General features: G+C 40.0%; 1 long non-coding RNA gene across 4 annotated transcripts in view; it reads left to right on the forward strand.

The window, feature by feature from the left end:
* The window catches only part of LOC129646477 (uncharacterized), a 106,430-nt gene that overhangs the window by 76,206 nt on the left and 7,981 nt on the right, over positions 1 to 22,243 (forward strand). Inside the window, exons 1-4 of one of the 4 annotated variants that reach the window (XR_008711970.1) lie at positions 251 to 366; positions 3,371 to 3,561; positions 4,471 to 4,542; positions 17,237 to 17,526. This is a non-coding gene — a long non-coding RNA (uncharacterized LOC129646477). Of the gene's footprint in view, positions 1 to 250; positions 367 to 3,367; positions 3,562 to 4,470; positions 4,543 to 17,236; positions 17,527 to 22,243 lie in introns of those variants that run through there. The other 3 variants (XR_008711971.1, XR_008711972.1, XR_008711973.1) reach the window with 3 other exon arrangements.

The raw sequence follows: 22,243 nt of genomic DNA on the forward strand, positions 1-22,243 counted from the left end.
CCAATCCCTATTCACTGCCATCCAAGAGGCTCTATCCACCAGAGGTCCAAGTTTATTTTTTTGTTTTTAAATTTTTTTTATTTATTTTAAATTGAAGGATAATTGCTTTACAGTGTTGTGTTGGTTTCTGTCAAATATCAGCATGAATCAGCCACAGGTATACATATTTCCCCTCCCTCTTGAACCTCCCACTGACTTCCCTCCCCATTCCACCCCTCTAGGTCGTTAAAGAGCTCCAGTTTGAGTTCCTTGAGTAATACAGCAAATTCCTGTTGACTACCTATTATTCAGTTCTGCTCACCTCTGATCTAAGAGTTATTTCCCCTCCTCCATACCCTTGCACTGGATGTCTGGAGCTCCAAAGAGGTGACAAGAATGTTCCCTGAACGGACAATCTTTCCTCTTAATGTACTCTTCTCCTCCTTGCCTTAACCAAACCCTGGTTTCCTTGAGGACAATTCCCTTGCTATTCTCTCAGTTAGAGACATTTTCCCTCTACTTTCACCCAACTCAGGGCCAAGAGGAGAGGGTGTGTTCTGCTTGCCCTCCACTGACATCTTTAGACCATTGCTCTCCAGATTTCTGGAAGGTCATGCAGTGAAGGATAAGCTATCTGCCTGTACCACCGGATACTTCTGGTTCTCTGCCACTCCTGCCCCACTGTCTGTTTTCTCCCCTCTCTCTCCTGTAATAATTTTCAGACTTTTAATAACCACACAGATGACCCTTTTCCCCACCTTGGTTTCATAGTTCCTAGATTTTCTTGCTCCTAATAATAATTTTCTCACTTGATTTCATCAATGGATTCCTCCATGACCTTTCCATCACCAGCACCTGCATCATCTCCAAAATCTTAGTCAGCCTTCTGCCCACATCTCCTATGTTTTAGCTCATTTGACATATTACATTGACAGAAGCATTTTTTTCCTTCAAAACATCAATTCACTGGCCAAAGAAATCATCATTTAAAAAAAAATGTTTATCCAGGTTAGATATGTGCTAGATATAAAGATCATTATTGTACTCACTGCTTTGCAACCACACTGCTCACACTTCCCCATCACACTAGTGTGGCAAAATCAACCCTGATATAACCCAACGTTCATCTTCTCTTCTCTTGGTCTATTTATTCATTCACTTTTTTTTTTTTTGTCATCAACACAGTTGTTTTTTTTTTTTTTATGAAATACTCACTCTGCTCTCAGTAAGAGATAGAGCAGTGAATGAATGACTCAAAGCTTCTTGCCTTCATCAACTTACATTCAACACTGTGAGATTTCCCTAGAGACTCCTTTTTATGCTTTCTTGAAAATGTTTTCCTTCATTTCTTCTCACATAGAATATCCTACATGCTCTCCACAATCCCTCATTCTCAGTGATGACCCTGATAGCCCCTGAAAAAGAAACTGAAGAAATCAGATATATACTCCTTACATTCCCATCACCTAACATAGAAGCCCAACTCTACACATATCCATCTTATTTTCAACATGAAGAAAAATATATAATGCGATATACACATACATATGTGTATACACACACATATAAATGTGTCTGAATATATGCACTCCTCTGCTACCTTCTTAAAGACCTAATTTTCTCTGCACTTCTTCTCTCTTTGTATCACCAACTTCTCCCACGTTATCAGAAACCTCTGGTGACCACACAGTCCCTTCTAGTCCTTGATGTCTCTGCCACCCTGCAAAGCATAATTTCTCTGAAAATTATCTATGCTCTATCTGTCCATGTTTTCACCTCCTATTCACTCTCTATGCTCTTCAATCTGGCCTCATTTTTCTCCATGCCATTAAAGATACCTTTGTCATGAAATACATCTTTCTTTAGTTTTCTTGATAACAGATTCCCCTGGGGTTCTTTTTACCTTTTTGGTTACTCATTCTCAGTTTTTTTTTTTTTTCCAGTGAGTTCTTTTTTCTTACTCCTTGTCTAAGCATTGGGCTTCCCTGATAGGTCAGCTGGTAAAGAATCTGCCTGCAATGCAGGAGACCCCATTTCAATTCTTGGGTCAGGAAGATTCTCTGGAGAAGGGAGAAGGGATAGGCTACTCACTCCAGTATTCTTGGGCTTCCCTTGTGGCTCAGCTGGTAAAGAATCTCCCTGCAATGTGGGAGACCATCCCTGGGTTGGGAAGATCCTCTGGAGAAGGGAATGGCTATCCACTCCAGTCTTCTGGCCTAGAGAATTCCATAGACTGTATAGTCCATGGGGCCTCAAGGAGTAGGACAGGACTCATTCTTACCTTTTTGGTTACTTATTCTCAGTCTTTTTTCAATGAGTTCTTTTTTTCTTACTCCTCTAAATATTGGAGTCCTCCCAGGACCCATCCTGTACTGTAAAACATCCTGTACTGTTTTATCTGCATTTGCCTGCTCTCCCTCAGTAACTTCCTCTAGTCTTATAATTTTAAATGATGCCTACATGCTTATATCTCTGGTATTGACTTCTCCCATGAGGTCTGAATGCTTACTGACTACTCAAGATGTCTACTTGGGTATATATTAGCATCTAGTCATCTCAAACTAAATGTATTTAATAGAGAGAAGTCTTGACTTTTCCTGGACTGAACAATTGTCTTTCCCAACCTTCCTCATTTCAATAAATGGCATTGATACCTAGCACCTAAGACCTGGGAATTCTCTTTGATTTCTCCCTCACCTTCATCTTCTAGTGTCACTCTACCAATGCATTTTTTTAAAAATTACATCCCCCAAAGATACTTCAAATCTCTTTTTCTCCATCTCACTGCCACCATCTTTGTCCACACCATGATTATCTCTTCTTGGTCTACTGAGACAGTGTCTTGCTTGGTCACCTTGCTCCCATTCTTACACTCTTATAATCTATTTTCTACCCAGAATCTACAAGGATCAGTTAAACCCCTAAATCAGATCGTGTAGCTCCCTTATTATGATTGCAGGCTGCCAGTATCACTTAGATGAAAACCTGAACTCCTTAGAATTCCTCACAGGACTCCATCCTTCCTTTTTGCATCGTCATCACATAATACTCAGTCCCTGTTTCACTGTATTCCCATAGTATTGCTCTCTGTTCTGAGTCTTAAACAGAGTGAGAGAGCTCACCAATGCATTTTGTTGTTGTTGTTTTTGCCTGGAATGCTCATCCCTGCTCATCACATGTGCCTCTTTCTTGTTTGTTCCTGAAATTTCCATTCAACTGTAACCATTACTCAGAAAGCCTTCTTATACCATGCTAATTAAAGTAGCTATCTTACCACACTCCTCTCACTCTCATAATATGATTGCTTTCATTTTTTGAGAGAATTTATTATGAGCCGAGATTATTTTGCTTATTATTTGAATAATGGTGTGTTGTCTATCTCTTCTAGCAGACAATAAGCTACTTGAGGGTGAGACTCATGTTTGATTTCATCTCTTCTGTATTCTCACCACCTAAAATAGTGCCTTTCCCATGCAAGATTCACAATAAATATAGATTGCATGAAAGAATAATTAGTAATATCATCAACAATTCATAAGTACAAGGAGACATGCCTGCAAGAGAGAAAGTAATTCTGAAAAGGTAAACATATATCTTGATTATGCTGGTAAAAAGTATTTGGTTTAATTTTTCCTTCTTCAAGGAGAATTGCCTTGGTTAAAAAAATAATGACTGTATAGCATTTGAATAAGTAAACTACATCTATATGAATCAGAAGGCCCAGCTCTTAAAAACAAAATGAAAGTAAAAAAGTTTCAGAATACTACATAGTGTATCCATGTATAAAAATGTAAAACTCCATAAGGCATCTCTTGTTTACATATGCAACTTACTTGGTAAAAGTAGAAAACACTGACTTTCAGGACAGAGCCATTCCATATTCATTATCATTGCTACTTCTGGGATGGGAAAGGAATGGGACTCTGGCAAGGAACAAAAAAGACTTCAGTTTTATCTGCAAAATTTCATGCCTTTTATTTAAAAAGTTTGAGGCAAATTTGACAAAGTGCTAACATTCTGCAGTTGGGTGGGTTGATGCTTGTTTATTATATTTTTCTTTATAATTAATGTACTTTTAACATTAAAAAATAAACTTAGTTAAGGGCTTTCTATACCTGTGGCCTGTGGGGTACTTAAGGAATTGATTCATAAAATATAATGTCCTTGTATTTAAATCAGGGGTTAACTAATTCAATTTGGCATCTATCTTTATGATTCTTGGGTGGGCTTCCTTCTGGCTGGCGTCTGTGTTTTTGGGTCAGACTGAAGTGGTGTGGAATGTGAAAATAAGACGGAAAACATCTGTGCGCTGACTCAAATATCTCTCCTCTGTTCCTCCAGGGTTGGCTCTTTTCCTCCTGACATAAGAGTGGCAAAAATAACAAATGTCGTTTATTGAGGACATACTACATGTTAGGGACTCTTTGTACAGTATCTCATCAATGCTCACAGCAACTCATTGACGTGGATATTATCACTCCTGTTTTACAGGCGAGAAGACAAAAATTTGGAGATGACTTGTGCCAGACCACGCAGCCAGCAGAACAGACGATGGAGACAGAGGTCAGAGTTAAATTTATCTGACCCAAAACTGGGGATTTTCTCTTCTACAACTTTACCTATTTCTTTTTGACCATAAATGCCTCTTTAACTTCTAGAGTTTTCAAGTTTTGCTTCGAATGTAAAAGCTGCCTTCCTTTCATTCATGCACTTGGTCAATAATCTATCCCTTTCATGAAAGACATATTTTAACTGACCTGAGCTTCATCTTTAAGAGATGAGATGGAGAGTCATATTATTTAGTAGCCACCATCTCTGCTACAAATTGGAATTTCATGGATAAAAAACAGGGTAAAAACAGAGTCGAAATTTTATTTTAGTCACATGTACCACCTATACATGTGTGTATTTATGTATCTGTAATACAGATATATGTGTATATATGTACCTGGGGATGTGTATATGTATGTCTTAAGAGAGTTTGGCAAAAGATATCAAATGAAAGTAGGGGAAATTTGAAGGAATAAATTAGTCCTATTAAGAGCTATACTCATAACATTTTGGATTTGAGCTAATCAAGGCTGAGCCTTGTGAAACAGACAAGATTTGTTTTGTCATTCTAAGTAGCTAGAGCAGTGTTTCTGCCTATATATTTCTTGAGTGAGTGACAAGTTTTGACATCCATCCCCCACGTGGGACCCTGTCCTTCATCTCACTCACACACCCCACCACGGATTTTTCCATGCTGATCTGGGGGTGCTGGAGCCCACCTTCCAGTACCCAACCTAGGTACCAGTTCCCACTCACCAATGTTCCCTTAAAAATGAATCAGCCTTATTGCTTCCTGGTGAGAAAAGCAAATTGGGGCAATTGCACCCATGAATGTAAAATGGGCAATATCTTCTCTCTTGCAAGTAGTACGTTTTCATTTTTTCCTTCTATTCTCATATTTTATTTAATTTTAAAAACTTTTTATTTTATATTGGAGTAGAGCTGATTAACAATATTGTGTTAATTTCAGGTACATAGCAAAGTGATTCAGTTTTATGAATACATGTATCTATTCTTTTTCAAATTCTTTTTCCAACTAGGTTGTTATATAATATCAAGCTGAGTTTCCTGTGCTATAGAGTAGATCTTTGTTGGTTATCAGTTTTAAATATAGAAGTGTACACATGTCAATCCAAAACTTCCTAACTTAAAAGGGTTGTCTCATTTGTCTCCCTTTACCTCCATGATAACTCTATGTGAGTTTCAGGCAAAATGACATAAAAAAAAAAAAAACAGGGAAAAAAGATCTTTCTATGTGTCTCAGAGCTGGTATATTGCTGCTTTTTCTCAGTTTGTGTGTTAACAATTCTGTTATTCAGACCATTGTGTTGAATCATATCAGGACACTGAGAAATACATGACCATGCTTTTTTTCTGGAAGAATGTATTTTGTCTTTCACTGCTGATTGGAAATAGAGGTTTTTGTAATGAAAGCAGATAAACAGCATAGGTTAGAGATAATGAGGGCAGGCAAGAAAGGTGTGATTTCTTTTTAAGTTGTAGCCATGAAACTGAAAAATATAAGAAAGAGAAAAAAATTTTTTTAAATTAAGGTATAGAAATTATCAACTTGAATCAATGGAAAATAACACTTTACATGAACATATATAGGTGGCTGTTTTATTTCATTTACAGCTGAGATGTCATTTTGTTCAATTCCTTGGAATGTCAGCCTTTAAAACATATATATGTATATATAGGACAGAATAACAGTGATAGAAACAGTAACTGTAACACCACAGGCTTTTTCGAAGCCTTCCTTAGGATTTTGAAGATTTTAAAAGGTAACAAAAAATCAATTTCATGGATATAGATGGCAGTTCTGTAAGTCATTTTTGTGCTTACCTGGGGGAGGGATTTGCTTTTAGAAGTTTTAAATAAACAATCTAAATAGAAAGGAGAAATTAGCTCATAGGACAGAAAATTTGGGGGATTATATACATCTTTTCTGTAGCCTTTCTTTTTTATTCCTTCATAGATATGCTCGATGGTTATTTTGTGGTGGGAATAGCATGGATATTATCAGGCCTCAGATTTATTTAGAAAGGTAAATAAAGCTTGTCTCTATTGTCAAGTAAATTAAAATGCACTAGAGCCTATTAGGAGAAGGCAATGGCACCCCACTCCAGTACTCTTGCCTGGAAAATCCCATGGACGGAGGAGCCTGATAGGCTGCAGTCCATGGGGTCGTTGAGAGTCGAACATGACTGAGCGACTTCACTTTCACTTTTCACTTTCATGCAATGTATGAAATACTACTCATATAAGAGTCAGAATACTTGCTTTGCTTCCTTTATACATCAATTTTCAGAATATTGTTCTATTTTCTAGGTATATCTTGTTTTGGAGAGCAGTGAATTTTTGTTTCTTATTTTACTTGATTTTTTAAAAATATATTTGATATCTTTAAATCCATTGCAGTTATTATACATTTTGGAAATGGCAACCCACTCCAGTGTTCTTGCCTGGAGAATCCCAGGGACGGCGGAGCCTGGTGGGCTGCCGTGTCTGGGGTCGCACAGAGTCAGACATGACTGCAGCAACTTAGCAGCAGAGCCTATTAACTTTGGTGTATTGGAATAATTTCTGGCAGTTTCTATTGTTTTTTGGGATATGAAGTCCATTTGAGAGTAGTGGTCAGTCATGGTAATCCTTCCCCCAGTCTTGCTCATAAAAACTGATTTATCTTTCATACTTAAGTGTTCTGCAAATTCATTGATGGTTAGGTAAGATAATTAATGAAAAATCACTTCTATCTAATATAGTTTCATTTTACTTTTAGCATAATTTCTGGACGCAGTAATTGTGTAACAATAGCTTTTCAGGTATCTGTTTTTATTAAAAAAATTACAGTTGAAATGAGATGCTGTCTGGGATTTGCTTTAAAATACTCAATGGAAAAAAGTTGCAGAAAAGATTAGAAAAATGTTGGTACTTAAATTTAGCCAATGACTACTTGGAGCTTTATTATACTATCTAGCATATGTATAAAATTTTCCTTCTGCATTCTTAGCTACAAATTACCTGTGAATATTTTTTTTTTCTCATCAGCTATTTGGTTATCCTGAAATACTACTCATATAAGAGTCAGAATACTTGATTTGCTTCCTTTATACATCAATTTTCAGAATATTGTTCTATTTTCTAGGTATATCTTGTTTTGGAGAGCAGTGAATTTTTGTTTCTTATTTTACTTGATTTTTAAAAAATATATTTGATATCTTTAAATCCATTGCAGTTATTATACATTTTGATGCCCAAGTTATCCTATCTTAGGTCAGTGGGAATCTCTTCAGATTGGCTCTTGCGTCTTTTTGGCACAATCACACTCGTCTCTGGTGGCTTTCTTGTCTTACAACAGAATGAGCAGCCCCAGAGTCATCTTGTGCACTTTCTGTCCAAGAACTAGACTGTCATGTCTCCACAAGCTCAGGACATTTTCATCTCAGCCATGGAGGTGTCTGCCTGTTCTAACTGCAAGGAGGAGACACTGTGAAGGAAGGGTGTGTGGTGCTGTGCCAAGTCACTCAGTCGTGTCCAACTCTCTGTGACCCCATGGACTGTAGCCCACCAGGCTCCTCTGTCCATGGGATTCTCCAGGCAAGAATACTGGAGTCGGTTTCCATGCCCTTCTCCAGTGAAGGAAGGTTCAGTTCAGTTCAGTCGCTCAGTTGTGTCCGACTCTTAGCGACCCCATGAATCGCAGCACGCCAGGTCTCCCTGTCTATCACCAACTCCCGGAGTTCACTCAGACTCACATCCACTGAGTCAATGATGCCATCTAGCCATCTCATCCTCTGTCATCCCCTTTTCCTCCTGCCCCCAATCCCTCCCAGCATCAGAGTCTTTTCCAATGAGTCAACTCTTTGCATGAGGTGGCCAAAGTACTGGAGTTTCAGCTTTAGCATCATTCCTTCCAAAGAAATCCCAGGGATGATCTCCTTCGGAAGGAACTGGTTGGATTTCCTTGCAGTCCAAGGGACTCTCAAGAGTCTTCTCCAACACCACAGTTCAAAAGCATCAATTCTTTGGCACTCAGCCTTCTTCACAGTCTAACTCTCACATCCATACATGACCACAGGAAAAACCATAGCCTTGACTAGATGGACCTTTGTTGGCCAAGTAATGTCTCTGCTTTTGAATATGCTATCTAGGTTGATCATAACTTTCCTTCCAAAGAGTAAGTGTCTTTTAATTTCATGGCTGCAGTCACCATCTGCAGTGATTTTGGAGCCCCCCAAAATAAAGTCTGATACTGTTTCCCCATCTATTTCCCATGAAGTGATGGGACCAGATGCCGTGATCTTCGTTTTCTGAATGTTGAGCTTTAAGCCAACTTTTCACTCTCCTCTTTCACTTTCATCAAGAGGCTTTTGAGTTCCTCTTCACTTTCTGCCATAAGGGTGGTGTCATCTGCATATCTGAGGTTATTGATATTTCTCCTGGCAATCTTGATTTCAGCTTGTGCTTCTTCCAGTCCAGCATTTCTCATGATGTACTCTGCATATAAGTTAAATAAGCAGGGTGACAATATACAGCCTTGACGTACTCCTTTTCCTATTTGGAACCAGTCTGTTGTTCCATGTCCAGTTCTAACTGTTGCTTCCTGGCCTGCATGTAGGTTTCTCAAGAGGCAGGTCAGGTGGTCTGGTATTCCCATCTGTTTCAGAATTTTCCACAGTTTATTGTGATCCACACAGTCAAAGGCTTTGGCATAGTCAATTAAGCAGAATACTGTGAATATTAGTTAGCAGAAATGGGAAGGTTTCTCTGGATGAGCTGCTGCCAGACATCATTGTTTATTCTTGTGGGTGGCCCATGCTTCTCACAGATGTCACTTATTATTACAGTAAGTGGCAGAGTGGTAAAGAATCTGCCTGCCAATATAGGAGATGCAAGAAATGCTTGTTCAATCCCTGTGTCAAGAAGATCCCCTGGAGTAGGAAATGGAAACCCATTCCAGTACTCTTGCTTAGAAAATGCCATGGACAGAGGAGCTTGGCAGGCTACAGTCCATGGGGTCGCAAAAATCAGGCATGAGTGAGCACACACAGCACAGTATAAGCCCAGAGCAGCCAGCTATCTCTCTTTAACTTGCTCCAGATTTACCCTGGCTTACAAACAGAGATCCTGCTGACCTCTGTATGTCTCCATTTCACTGGGTCAGTCTTTGCCCTTCAAATCTTTCTAGTGTCCAACTTTGCCTATAGGATAATTGGCTTCTCAGGTATATTTGGCTCACATTCCTCCACTCAGTGTCTAAGATAGAGAGTCATACTCAAACATCAACATCATTTTCTTCATCCATAAAGTTGTCCTGGTAACTTTTTTAGGCATAACAGTGATAGCTAGAACAAGAGTTATCAAGGACAGCACACTTCTGATCAAGGGCTTTGCACACAAAATCTCATTGTCTCATTTCATCCTCACCACAGTCCTACAAAGTAGGTGTTACTGTCCCCATTTTACAAGACCACACTGAGGCTAAGCGAGGTCAAGGATACTCCTTTCAGAAACTGGGAGTTCCACAGAGGACTCTCTGAAGCCAAAGGTGGAAAATTTATCCACTGTTTAATGCCTCCTTTATCCTCAGGAATGCTAGAGGTACAAAGGAATCTAAGACATGGGTTTTCTTCTCAAAGAGTTTATAATCCTAACTGAGAAAGAATCCTCACAGGAAAAATATATCAACATGAAAAAGCATATGACAAGAGACATGTCATTGTTTCCTTTCCAATCCACTTAGCCCGTGCTGTCAGATTAATTTTACTAAAACGTTTTTCTTCTCATTACCCCCCTGCTTCAAACTTCAGAGTTTCCCCACTGCCTTCAGGATAAAGTCCAACTTGCTTGCTTGGCGTTTCAGGGATTCCCCAATTTGGCCCTTACCTATCTTCTCATGTGTGAAATTCCACTGTGAAGCTGGCTTGCTAACTGGGTTTCTAAGCCAAAGGACATGTCTGGTGCACTGTGCTTTTGTGTCCTAGAAATGTTATCACATAAAGACATACAAGTTTTACTTAGTTCCACCTTTTAGAACAAGATCCAAAAAAGATGTAAAGTCAATTGTTGCTCTGAACCCTCCTCTGTTAGAGTTCTCCATTGTAGCCAAACAGTAGTCTTATTCCCCAAAGGCAACTTCACAATTTCTACCTTTGGGTCTTTGCTTATGTTACAACCATACCTTGAGGCCTACGTTTTTCCTCACCTGCCTTCCTTTCAGAGCCAATGGCATCCTGGAGCCTCCCTGATGTCTAATATGATGTCATTTGAAAGTCCTCACATCTTATTGCTTGTACCAATTACTACATAGAGTCTTAGGTTACCATTTATATATATTTATTGTATTTGGTCTTTTTCTAATTATGAAAGTAACAAATGCTCAAAGCAAAAACTTGGGGATGTGCCAGGCACAATGGGAGAAAATTAATTACTGATAATCTCACAATTCAAAGATAAGCATTGCTAATATTCTGCTGTGTGTGTACATACACATTACAGGATATATAACAACAATGGTATCACACTGTACCCATGATTTCATAACTTGATCTTTTCTGTTAGCAGAATTTCTCTGGTCAATAGTATTTAAACACATAAATTTTATTTTCAGTTCAGTTCAGTTGCTCAGTCGTGTCCAACTCTTTGTGACCCCATGAATTGCAGCATGCCAGGCCTCCCTGTCCATCACCAACTCCCGGAGTTCACCCAGACTCACGTCCATGGAGTCAGTGATGCCATCCAGCCATCTCATCCTCTGTCATCCCCTTCTCCTCCTGCCCCCAATCCCTCCCAGCATCAGAGTCTTTTCCAATGAATCAACTCTTCGCATGAGATGGCCAAAGTACTGGAGTTTCAGCTTTAGCATCGTTCTTTCCAAAGAAATCCCAGGGCTGATCTCCTTCGGAATGGACTGGTTGGGTCTGCTTGCAGTCCAAGGGACTCGCAAGAGTCTTCTCCAACACCACAGTTCAAAAGCATCAATTCTTTGGCGCTCAGCCTTCTTCACAGTCCAACTCTCACATCCATACATGACCACAGGAAAAACCATAGCCTTGACTAGACGAACCTTTGTTGGCAAAGTAATGTCTCTGCTTTTGAATATGCTATCTAGGTTGGTCATAACTTTCGTTCCAAGGAGTAAGCGTCTTTTAATTTCATGGCTGCAGTCACCATCTGCAGTGATTTTGGAGCCCCCAAAAATAAAGTCTGACACTGTTTCCACTGTTTCCCCATCTATTTCCCATGAAGTGATAGGACCAGATGCCATGATCTTCATTTTCTGAATGTTGAGTTTTAAGCCAACTTTTTCACTCTCCACTTTCACTTTCATCAAGAGGCTTTTGAGTTCCTCTTCACTTTCTGCCATAAGGGTGGTGTCATCTGCATATCTGAGGTTATTGATATTTCTCCCAGCAATCTTGATTCCAGCTTGTGCTTCTTCCAGCCCAGCGTTTTTCATGATGCACTCTGCATATAAGTTAAATAAGCAGGGTGACAATATACAGCCTTGACGTGCTCCTTTTCCTATTTGGAACCAATTATTTGACAGTGTCAGGTCTTAGTTGCCCCACAGCATGTGGGATCTTAGTTCCCTGACCAGGGATTGAATCTGCAGCTTCTGCATTACAAGGCAGATCCCTCACCACTGGACCACCAGGAAAGTCCCCCCATAGGTTGTAAACGTCTTCAAAATACTTCATTATATAAATGTTCCTTTGCTTAGTTATTCAATTTTATATTAGTAGATATATTGTTTGTCTACTATGAAAGTGAAAGTGTTAGTTGCTCAGTCATCTCTGACTCTTTGAGACCATGTGGACTATAGTCCATCAGGCTTCTCTGTCCATGGCAATTCTCCTGGAAAGAATACTGGAGTGGGTTGCCATTTCCTCCTCCAGGGGATCTTCCCAACCCAAGGATTGAACCCAAGTCTCCCGCATTGCAAGCAGATTCTTTACTATCTGAGTCACCATGGCAGTAAATATATTTTGGACTTCTTAACCTTTTTAATGGGAGGAAATAAGAATATTTGTTCTAAAGGTAGACGTACCTAGTTCAAAACCACTTCCTAGCTCTTCTCTCTTAGGTAATGATAATATCTACATTATATTTCCTCATCTTTGAAATATTCATCAAAATACTGCTATATCACAGTTGTGTTGCAAGATAACTGGTCCATGGTAAGTCAGTAATAAATGTAGGTTACTATAATTTCTACTTTTTGGCCTCATGTTTTTTCACCTATAGTGAAAGTGAAGTGAAAGTGAAAGTTGCTCAGTCGTGTCTGACTCTTTGTGACCCCGTGGACTATACAGTCCGTGCAATTCTCCAGGCCAGAATACTGGAGTGGGTAGCCTTTCCCCTCTCCAGGGGATCTTCCCAACCCAGGAATCGAACCCACGTCTCCTGCATTGCAGGTGGATTATTTACCAGCTGAGCCACAAGGGAAGCCCATAACTAGACCGTAAATCCTTTATGGGAAATACTTTTATTTTCTGGGGCTTGTGTTTATCGGTTTCCTGTCTGTCCCATTGTATTGTAATAGGTGGTTAACAGCTACTTGTTAATAATCATAACAATGATGCCTCAATAGTCACTGAATGCTCGCTGGGTAGGAAGTTGCTCTTAGTAATTGTCCTGGGCAAACCCCAAACTTCTATTGCTTCTCTGAAACTTTTCTTTCCCCATCCAAATGCTCATTTTGGTGTTAATTTTCATTTTCTGATAGTCCACTTTCCCCCTGTATTCCTTACATCCCAGTTGTTATGCTGATTAGCAGTTGTAGGTGTAGATGGTGTTCTAATAGCAGGATTTGGGAAGATCTATGCTACCCCCAAGTGATGGTATTTCTAGGGTACTAATGCATGGCACTGGGAAACATATCTTTGGCTGAGCTAGCCAGTTCAAAAGCCAGCTTCACAGCAGAATTTCACACATGCAAATGAACCATTGTGATCCCGGTCATGAAAATTCATGGAATAGTGGCTAGTTCAGTGTGGATGACCTGTCAATTTGGCAGCCAATCATTTAGTTAAACATCCAAATTACTGGCCAGTTACTCCGATTAAGGCTAGTCTTCCTGTTTGTGACTGGGTTCTATGTAATCCTATTAAAAGCAAAGACATTCCCTTTGGTTTGTGGCAGCTAATGTGTAGAAGTACCACGCAGGCATAGGACATGTGTCTGGCACAGTTTAAAAGCGGGCATTGTGAGAATGGACTATTTGTGTTACTACTGGATTTATCTTAAAATCCTAAATATCTTTCATTGACTAACAGGCAAAGTATCCTGATTTCATGGGTGCTTCTATTTACTAGTTTCATCAATTGAAAATAGGAGATCCTCTAAGGATTGCATCATCATCTTTCAATGTGTACTAACTGATTTTGTTGGATCTATATTTCACTCCTTGGCTCATCCTGTCCTGTCCTGTCAGGTAATCAGACAGAAATCCATGGAGTACTCAGAGCCTGGTAGACCTTAGGATCTGACTTGACCCACTCGTAGTTTAATTCAGATGCAAGATAATAGTATTGTTATGCTGGAAAGCGAATCTAGAACAGTAAATCCAGATCACAGACTTCATTGAAAATATAAGGAAAATTTCAGACTTTAAGTGGAGTGAAATGCACACAATCTAGCCTGAAAGTTCTAAGAGTTCAAGTATCAGTTGCAGCCCAGGGATCCCGGGAACCATGAATTTTAGGTTAAGATGCCTGCCCTGGGTGTGAGAATGAGCATCAGGAATAGAGAGAGACAGAGGAGAAGCACAGAGATAGAAAAAAACAAGAGAGGCAGAGAAACATAAACATAGAGACAGAGGCAGGTTGGAGAGAGACAGGGAGTATAACTCCAGTTCTCTTAGTGGAGCACAACTTCTCCACACTATGCTCAACTGGATTCTAATAAATGCTTTCCAATGTTTGTAATCCCTCCTTCTTCTGGTGAATTAAATCTCTCATGTGAGAGATACAACATATCCTGCACCTGATGGTTTTTGACCTTAGTCTTGAGAAATTCTACAGGGACACAGATTTTATTTTAAAGGCAAGTATGTAGGCTGTTTGAAAACACAGTATTATATATAGGTTAAAGGACTATTTGGCTTTCATGTGAAAAAGCCTTTTGTGTACACTGAAGACCACTGATTGAATAATTATACTAAAAACACTACTGATTAAGAAGCCTTGTTTCACATATTTTTAAAAGAGTCTTTAATATATGTTATCATATTTTATTCTCACAGGAGCCCTGATGTTAGGTAGGGGAGAAATTGCAATATGGATTTCAAATTTAAAGAAATGGAAGCAGAATGTGTATACAGACTTTTCTGGAATTACAGGTGAACAATAAAAAAATGAACTCTAGAAACCAATCTTTGATTCTAGGCTGAATCTATATAATCCCTGTTGATAGAACACCCATATAACCAGCATAAATCCTTTTGTTTCCTAATACAAAATATATGAATTTAAAATAGTGTTCTTGAAATCGGACAAAGTAAGAGAATCATAGAGATTTAGAAGGTAGGCAGTCCTAGAGATGAACACTAATCTGACCTCCTCATAGTAAGAATGAAGCCCTGACCCAGAGGACTTGAGACAAAAGCAGGACTTGAGCTGGCCTGAGGGAACACAGAGCTGACAGAGTCTAATGCCGTGAGGACTTGCCCCTGAATTTCCTGCTTTCGTTGAACTAGGAAGAAGTGAGGTGTAAAAGCATCTATACCATGGCTTATGTAATTTAGGTTGAATGATCTGGTGATCATTTTGAAATATAGGTGTGAGTCAAATCCAATCCTCTACTTAGACAACGCTCAGAGAGTTTAAAATTCTGACAGAGTTTCTCAGAAATGGTTTTTGTAGGATAATGTATAGTTCCACACATTCGGTTGACCTGGGAACATATAAGGAAATATGACACATTAACTGCTCTGCTTCTCAGGCTATAATAGAGAATTGTAGGTTAGAATAGGTAATACACATATCAAAGATGGATATATAATATATACATCTACATCTACTCACCCACATCCATACACACACACACGCACACACACACACACACACACACATACATATATATTTATGTGTAAGTATCTATAAAAATTAGGTTTTAGGGGTATTTAAACATTCTTCATTTATAACTTGCTTTAAGGGAATTATTTAGTTATGCAAGATATCACCATATTCAGTATTTTTTTTTAAATAATAAACATGTCTAGTCAAAGAAGGCATTAATGAAGCAATTCCCCAAATAAAACAGTCCATGATATCTGAGTTGCAGCAGAGAGAGAGTGTGGTCTTTGTAGTCTAATCAAGATCACAAGACTTGTTTTGAGCGTCTGTCATCTTTAATTTTACGGCACTTCATTTCAGAGTAGGACTGCCAGGGTCACATGCAATTAAAACACAGGCAAGATTTGTCTTGTGAAATCTTAACATAAAAAGTAATGTGTTACTCCATTTTAACTTTTCTACTGAACTCTGTGAACTCACTAATTACTTTTCCCCCCTCTTGTCACCTTTTTGATATGACATGTATTTTATAGAGGAGATAGAAGTTTGGAATATTTTTTTTTTGTATCATGCATACGATTGAGGATAACAAAATTAAACCAGAGAAAAAAGAAATTCGTTTTTCAGAAATGCATTTTTTAAAAAAGACATATCTGAGTACTCCAGCTTCAATTACAAAGAACCTCATTGATCGAATTCTAGGAAATAACTGTTAATCTGCTTAACTAGGGCAGGTAGAAGTGTAATAACGGACCAACGATTTTATGCAGGCCAGGATGGTGAACCAGAGTTTATTCTCTGGGGTGCGGGGCAAAGGTGCTTTTATGTGATTGGCTGTGAAAAGTATTAAAAGCCGGCGCCAACGTGGAGATTTGGAGCGCAAGGAGGCTTGTTCCATCTTAGTGATCAGTAAATTGCATAGACCCTTATTAACCTTATTGATAAGGAGCTTAGGGAAGTCCCATTCAGGCCGCAATATATTCTTCTTTTTGTTCTCCTGTCTCCGTCTGCGATCCCAGCCGCTTTGTAAGCAGAGCCTTTATGCTGAGCCTCAAAATTCAGCGTGAGTAGCTGCGCCTTTAAGTTACTGCAGCGGAAGGGCTTGCGGAGCAGCCCATGCACAGGGGCTCAGGGCCTATTGCGCGGGTGCTGCGGACACCTGGAGAATGTTTGCAAATTTTGTGCTTAAAGAATCTTTTATATTGTTCCTCTTTCAATGCAGCTGGGGTCTGTAGGGATCAGGGGATTATTTTTGATACCTGTCGAAAAGAGTTATGTCTACACTGATTTTCCATCCCTCACTACTAATTAACCTTATTGTATACAGGAAACAGTCTATTTAATACCTGCATTCTTTCTGTAAAGCCAAGTAAAATGAAATCCACTGTGAAATCTAGTTAGCGTTTGCCTTTTTGAAGTCATTTTTAAGTTTCCAGTTTTAGTGACTGTGACCTCAGAACTGATAGCTAGAAAAATGGTGAGCTCAAAACAATTTTGGTTTCAATTGTCTTCTTCACCCCCTCCCACTTAAAAGCTGCCTTTCACCTGCCACTTAAAAGCTGCCTTTCACCTGGACTTGGGAAGAGGCGTTAGGAACGGGCACCTCCAGCTAGACCATCGTTCCCTGGAGTCTTCCTCATTGACCTCTCCCTGGAATTCTAACGCATCTCTTCATCCCCTCATAGGCTGGCCCGAGGTCCCCTGACTCTCCTCAGCAGCGGAGCACCTCTATCATTTTCCTTTCAATCAAGGAGGCTTGCCTTTGACTGAGGGGCACATCATGACAGATTTGTGCACTCGCAGTACAAATAGATGCTGAAGCAGAGGAAAGAATCTGAATATTGAAGGGAATCCCATTAGTGGAGTATTTGCGAGGGAAAAAAAGGTAGGGTCTAGCAATACAGAGCAGAAATGAAACTGTGCAAAATGTCACCAAATGATGTGGAAAAATCCACACTTCTTCAAGCATGCTGTGCAATATGGACTCAGAACACACTTTGCTAGTGATGTGAGAATGGTTAGCACAAGTCCTGCTCTTCAAATGTGAGTGTGCCTGTCTCAAATAAACTTGTCAGCTTAAATGGTGCCAGAGGAAAGTGTGGATTTTTCAGGCCGATGCTTTGTATTTGCCAGATTTCTTGGCTTTTGAGATTTTCATACATGGGTCAAAAAGTCAGTAGTCTCTAGCATTTATCTGACACATAAACCCTATATTTGGCAGAGCAGAGAAGGTGAGTGGAAGATGGGGCTGGGTATTCTGGATGCCTGGACTTTTCCAGATCCAAACAGGACTTTTCCAGATCCCAAACAGAATTTGCATACACAGTAGATTTGTATGAGTCAGGTGAGCAAACACATTGATCCTCTGCTGCTGTGCTTTTGGAAAGAAGTATTTCTTATGCATTTAGACTTCAAGAGAGGCAGCTGAAGGCGTGTCTATTTGATGGTCCCTTACAAGTGGGACTAGGAGTCAGTACAGACACTGGTGAGTTGGGACTACATTTAACTTGTGATATCTAGTTGATAAGAAACACAGTGGTGGATCATAGTTGTATTTAATGTTGCTTATGTTCTGGGTGCTTGTCTTGGTTCACTCATCCAACAAGTGTACCCTGAGCACCAACTCTGGGCGTAGTGTTACCTCTCTTCCTCACTGCTTTCCTAACACTCTCCTAATTCAGTGAGGAGCCTTCTGTAGAATCCAGCTGATGGCTTAAGAATTTCATAGACCCTGAAGTCTTCACTTCAAGCATAAGATAGCAAAAATCAGCTGGATGAGTCTACAAGGGATATGTGTGTGTGTGTGTGTGTGTGTGTGTGTGTATGTGTGTGTATCTTCCCGCCAGGTCTCTCACCAAGACAGCTAGACATTTTCATTTTGACAACACTGCTACAGAAAATTGTCATCTTTTTGGTGCAAGATGTTCACTGTATGCTCATCATTTGGATGATTCGGGATTGCTCTCCGGCGGCATGTTTTGATGCCTGCCTCTTTTTCAATTGTATCTAAGAGGAAGACTGTTGAGGACCCATTTTTTTTTTTTTAATGTTGCACAGGACTCCTAAAGGGTCAGATTTAATTTCAATATGATATTAGGCAGTATGATATGATGGATGATAACAGGACATTGACAAATACAATCCAACACAGGATAATATGATGTAATGTAGAGTAGAAGCCATGCAAAGTACTTTCAAAAATGTGGGCTAAGGGGCTTCCATGCCCTCCTTTCCATAATGTAGTGACATGGTCAGTACAATGTAGGAAAATGAAATAATACATGAATATTAAAGTTATAATAGCGATAACAAAATTGAGATTTAGCCATCTACTCATAACAACAAAGGTACTCTGTATTTGGGGAAATATATAATATCCCTCTTGTTCTTTCATGGAAATTAGTATGAAAGTGAAACTCTTACCAAGTGTTTTAACAGGGGAGTTACCAGGTACACACATCTGGGGTGTAAATATTTAGGGTGTCTATTTGTTTACATTCATCATTTTTTTTTTCCCTGACTGAGTGAACCTATGGTATAGTAATTAAGGCAGGGGCCTCTGAAGCCATACTGATTTAGATTCAAATACTAACCTGACACTAACTTCATGAATTTGGGTAACTTCATTATTTTTCCCCTCAATTCTCTGAAGTATAAATCAGGAATAATAATTGTACCTCCTTCCGTAGAGTTATGAAGATAAAATACAGCTATATTTATACAGTGCATTTCCTTAACAAGCACTCAAGACATGTTAGCTAATCAAAAATCAGTCATTCCAGAATGAGTTTCTTTTGGTGGTCCTCTGGGTGACCAGGGAGGCGGCATCACCTGGAGATAAGAGAGGGAGAAATCAGAGCAGATGAGATAGAAATGACCTGATGATTATCTGGGGATCATACTGGAGGCAGAAGATGGTCACATGCATGTTCCTTTGACTTGAGTATGCTGCTGCTGCTGCTAAGTCGCTTCAGTCATGTCCGACTCTGTGCGACCCCATAGATGGCAGCTCACCAGGCTCCCCCGTCCCTGGGATTCTCCAGGCAAGAATACTGGAGTGGGTTGCCATTTCCTTCTCCAATGCATGAAAGGGAAAAGTGAAAGTGAAGTCGCTCAGTTGTGTCCGACTCTTAGCGACCCCATGGATTGCAGCCTACCAGGCTCCTCTGTCCATGGGATTTGCCAGGCAAGAGTGCTGGAGTGGGATGCCATTGCCTTCTCCGGACTTGGGTATAAGTTGGTCCAAATATCTTAAGACATTACTGTCAAGTGTCAAATTATTGTCAGGATATCAGTATCACCCCAACCCCAGGCCCAGAAAAATTCCAGTGGAAAGGGGCCTGCTATGAGAGTCCTATGTCCCAGGACTCTTTGCATGGAGCAGTCATAATTCAGAGGTGGTAGGTGAAACTCCGGAGAAGGCAACCGCAACTCACTCCAGTACTCTTGCCTGGAAAATCCTAGGGACGGAGGATTCTGGTAGGCTGCAGTCCATGGGGTCGCTAAGAGTTGGGCACGACTGAGCGATTTCACTTTCACTTTTCACTTTCATGCATTGGAGAAGGAAATGGCAACCCACTCTAGTATTCTTGCCTGGAGAATCCCAGGGACAGAGAAGCCTAGTGGGCTGCCATCTATGGGATCGCACAGAGTCGGACACTACTGAAGTGACTTAGCAGCAGCAGCAGCAGCAGCAGGTGAAACTCAGAAATGCAGTTGGATGATACTCCTTAATGTTGATTTCCATAGCTTTTGCCACTGTCTGAATTCAGATCTGTGTTAATAGTACTATGGCAATTATCTTCTGTCAGTGATGCCTATAATTTCTTCCAGCTCCAAGGTCTACTTCATATAGTTGCCAGGAAAATCTTTATAGCTCTGCTAAAGTCACTTTGCTGCTAAACAAACTTTCAGGGTCTCAAAATTGACTATGGACTTAATATAAAACCTCTTGTGTATGCCATCATGTGTAGGCTTTTTGGAGTCTGGTCCCAACTTTTCTTCTCATCATTTTCAGAAGATTACATTGTTAATTGTTACTCAATAAGCTGGAAATACATCATCTGTCTCCAGGAGGGACACCTTCTAATTCCATGGTGTATTACCTGTTTTATATCCTTTACATAATTCCATTAGACAGTCTTAAGAGAGATAAGACAAGTACAATTCTAATTTATAAATTGAGAAACTGAGGTCTTTCCTGGTGGCTCAGTGGCAAAGAATCCACCTGCCAAGGCAGGGGACACGGGTTTGACCCCTGATCTGGGAAGACCCCACACGCAGAGGAGCAACTAAGCCTGTGCACCACAACCACTGAGCCTGGGCTGCAGAGCCCAGGCGCTGCAACTACTGAAGCCCTCAGTGCCCTCGAGGCTGTGCTTCTCAACAAGAGAACCCACCGCAATGAGAAGCCTACGCCCCACAACTGGAGTAGTGCCTGCTCACTGCAACTAGAGAAAAAGCTATGAGGCAACGAAGACCCAGCATATCCAAGAATAAAGTAAAGAAATAATTTTTTTTAAAAAATGGAAACATCTGGACACAGAAGAAGTAAATAATTTGCCCAGGACCTAAATAGCAAGTTCTCCTAAGTGCTTATTTCTTAGCCTGCTCATTTTCTGCTCTAATCCATTGCTATGGCTTATTTACATATCCCCACTGTTTGCTTCATATGCTACCATTTTTTCTGGGGAGCTGGCTTTACAACATCACAAGGTTTAACAACACTGTGTTGGAAAAAAGTGGAAGTCCCTGGGCTGAGTCAGCTTAGGTATGCTTTGTTAGGTGCCCTTAAAAATCAATTTTCACATAAGTTTCTGGCTTTTCATGAAAGATCTGAAGGTCTGGTAGCGTGGTGTCTGTGTGCCCACGTAAGCAACATCAGCTTGAGCTGAGAAGTCAGCCCTTCTGTCCAGGGGTCCAGCTTGAGTTTTCCCCAGGTGTTGTCACTCTTTAGTCACTAAGTTGTGTTGGAATCTTTGTGACCCTATGGATTGTAGCCCGCCAGGCTCCTCTGTCCATGGGATTTTCCAGGTAAGAATACTGGAGTGGGTTGCATTTTCTTCTCCAGGGGATCTTCCCAATTTGGGATTGAACCCTAGTCTCTTACATTGCAGGCAGATTCTTTTTTTTTTAAATTTAAATTATTATTATTATTTAAATTTATTTATTTTAATTGGAGACTAATTACAATATTGTATTGGTTTTGCCATAAATCAACACGAATCCGCCACGGGTGTACATGTGTTCCCAATCCTGAATCCCCTCTCCCACCTCCCTCCCCATACCATCCCTCTGGGTCATCCCAGTGCACAAGCCCCAAGCATCCTGTATCCTGCATCGAACCCGGACTGGTGATTCGTTTCTTATATGATATTATACGTGTTTCAATGCCATTCTCCCAAATCATCCCACCCTCTCCCTCTCCCACAGAGTCCAAAAGACTGTTCTGTACATCAGTGTCTTTTTTGGTGTCTCACATACAGGGTTATTGTTACCATCTTAGGCAGATTCTTTACCCTCAGAGTCACCAGGGAAGCCCTCCTCTGGTGTTACTACTTCCTAATACCTTAAGTCTGCTCTTTGCAAATCACTTACATTATTGGCTGGCCCTAGTAAGCAGCCTTGCTTTAAGAAAAAGACTCATCTAAATTTCAGATGATACATTTTAATTGAGGAAATAATATGTGATT

Source organism: Bubalus kerabau, chromosome 3 (assembly GCF_029407905.1).
Source record: "Bubalus kerabau isolate K-KA32 ecotype Philippines breed swamp buffalo chromosome 3, PCC_UOA_SB_1v2, whole genome shotgun sequence".
Taxonomy (NCBI): Eukaryota; Metazoa; Chordata; class Mammalia; order Artiodactyla; family Bovidae; genus Bubalus; species Bubalus kerabau.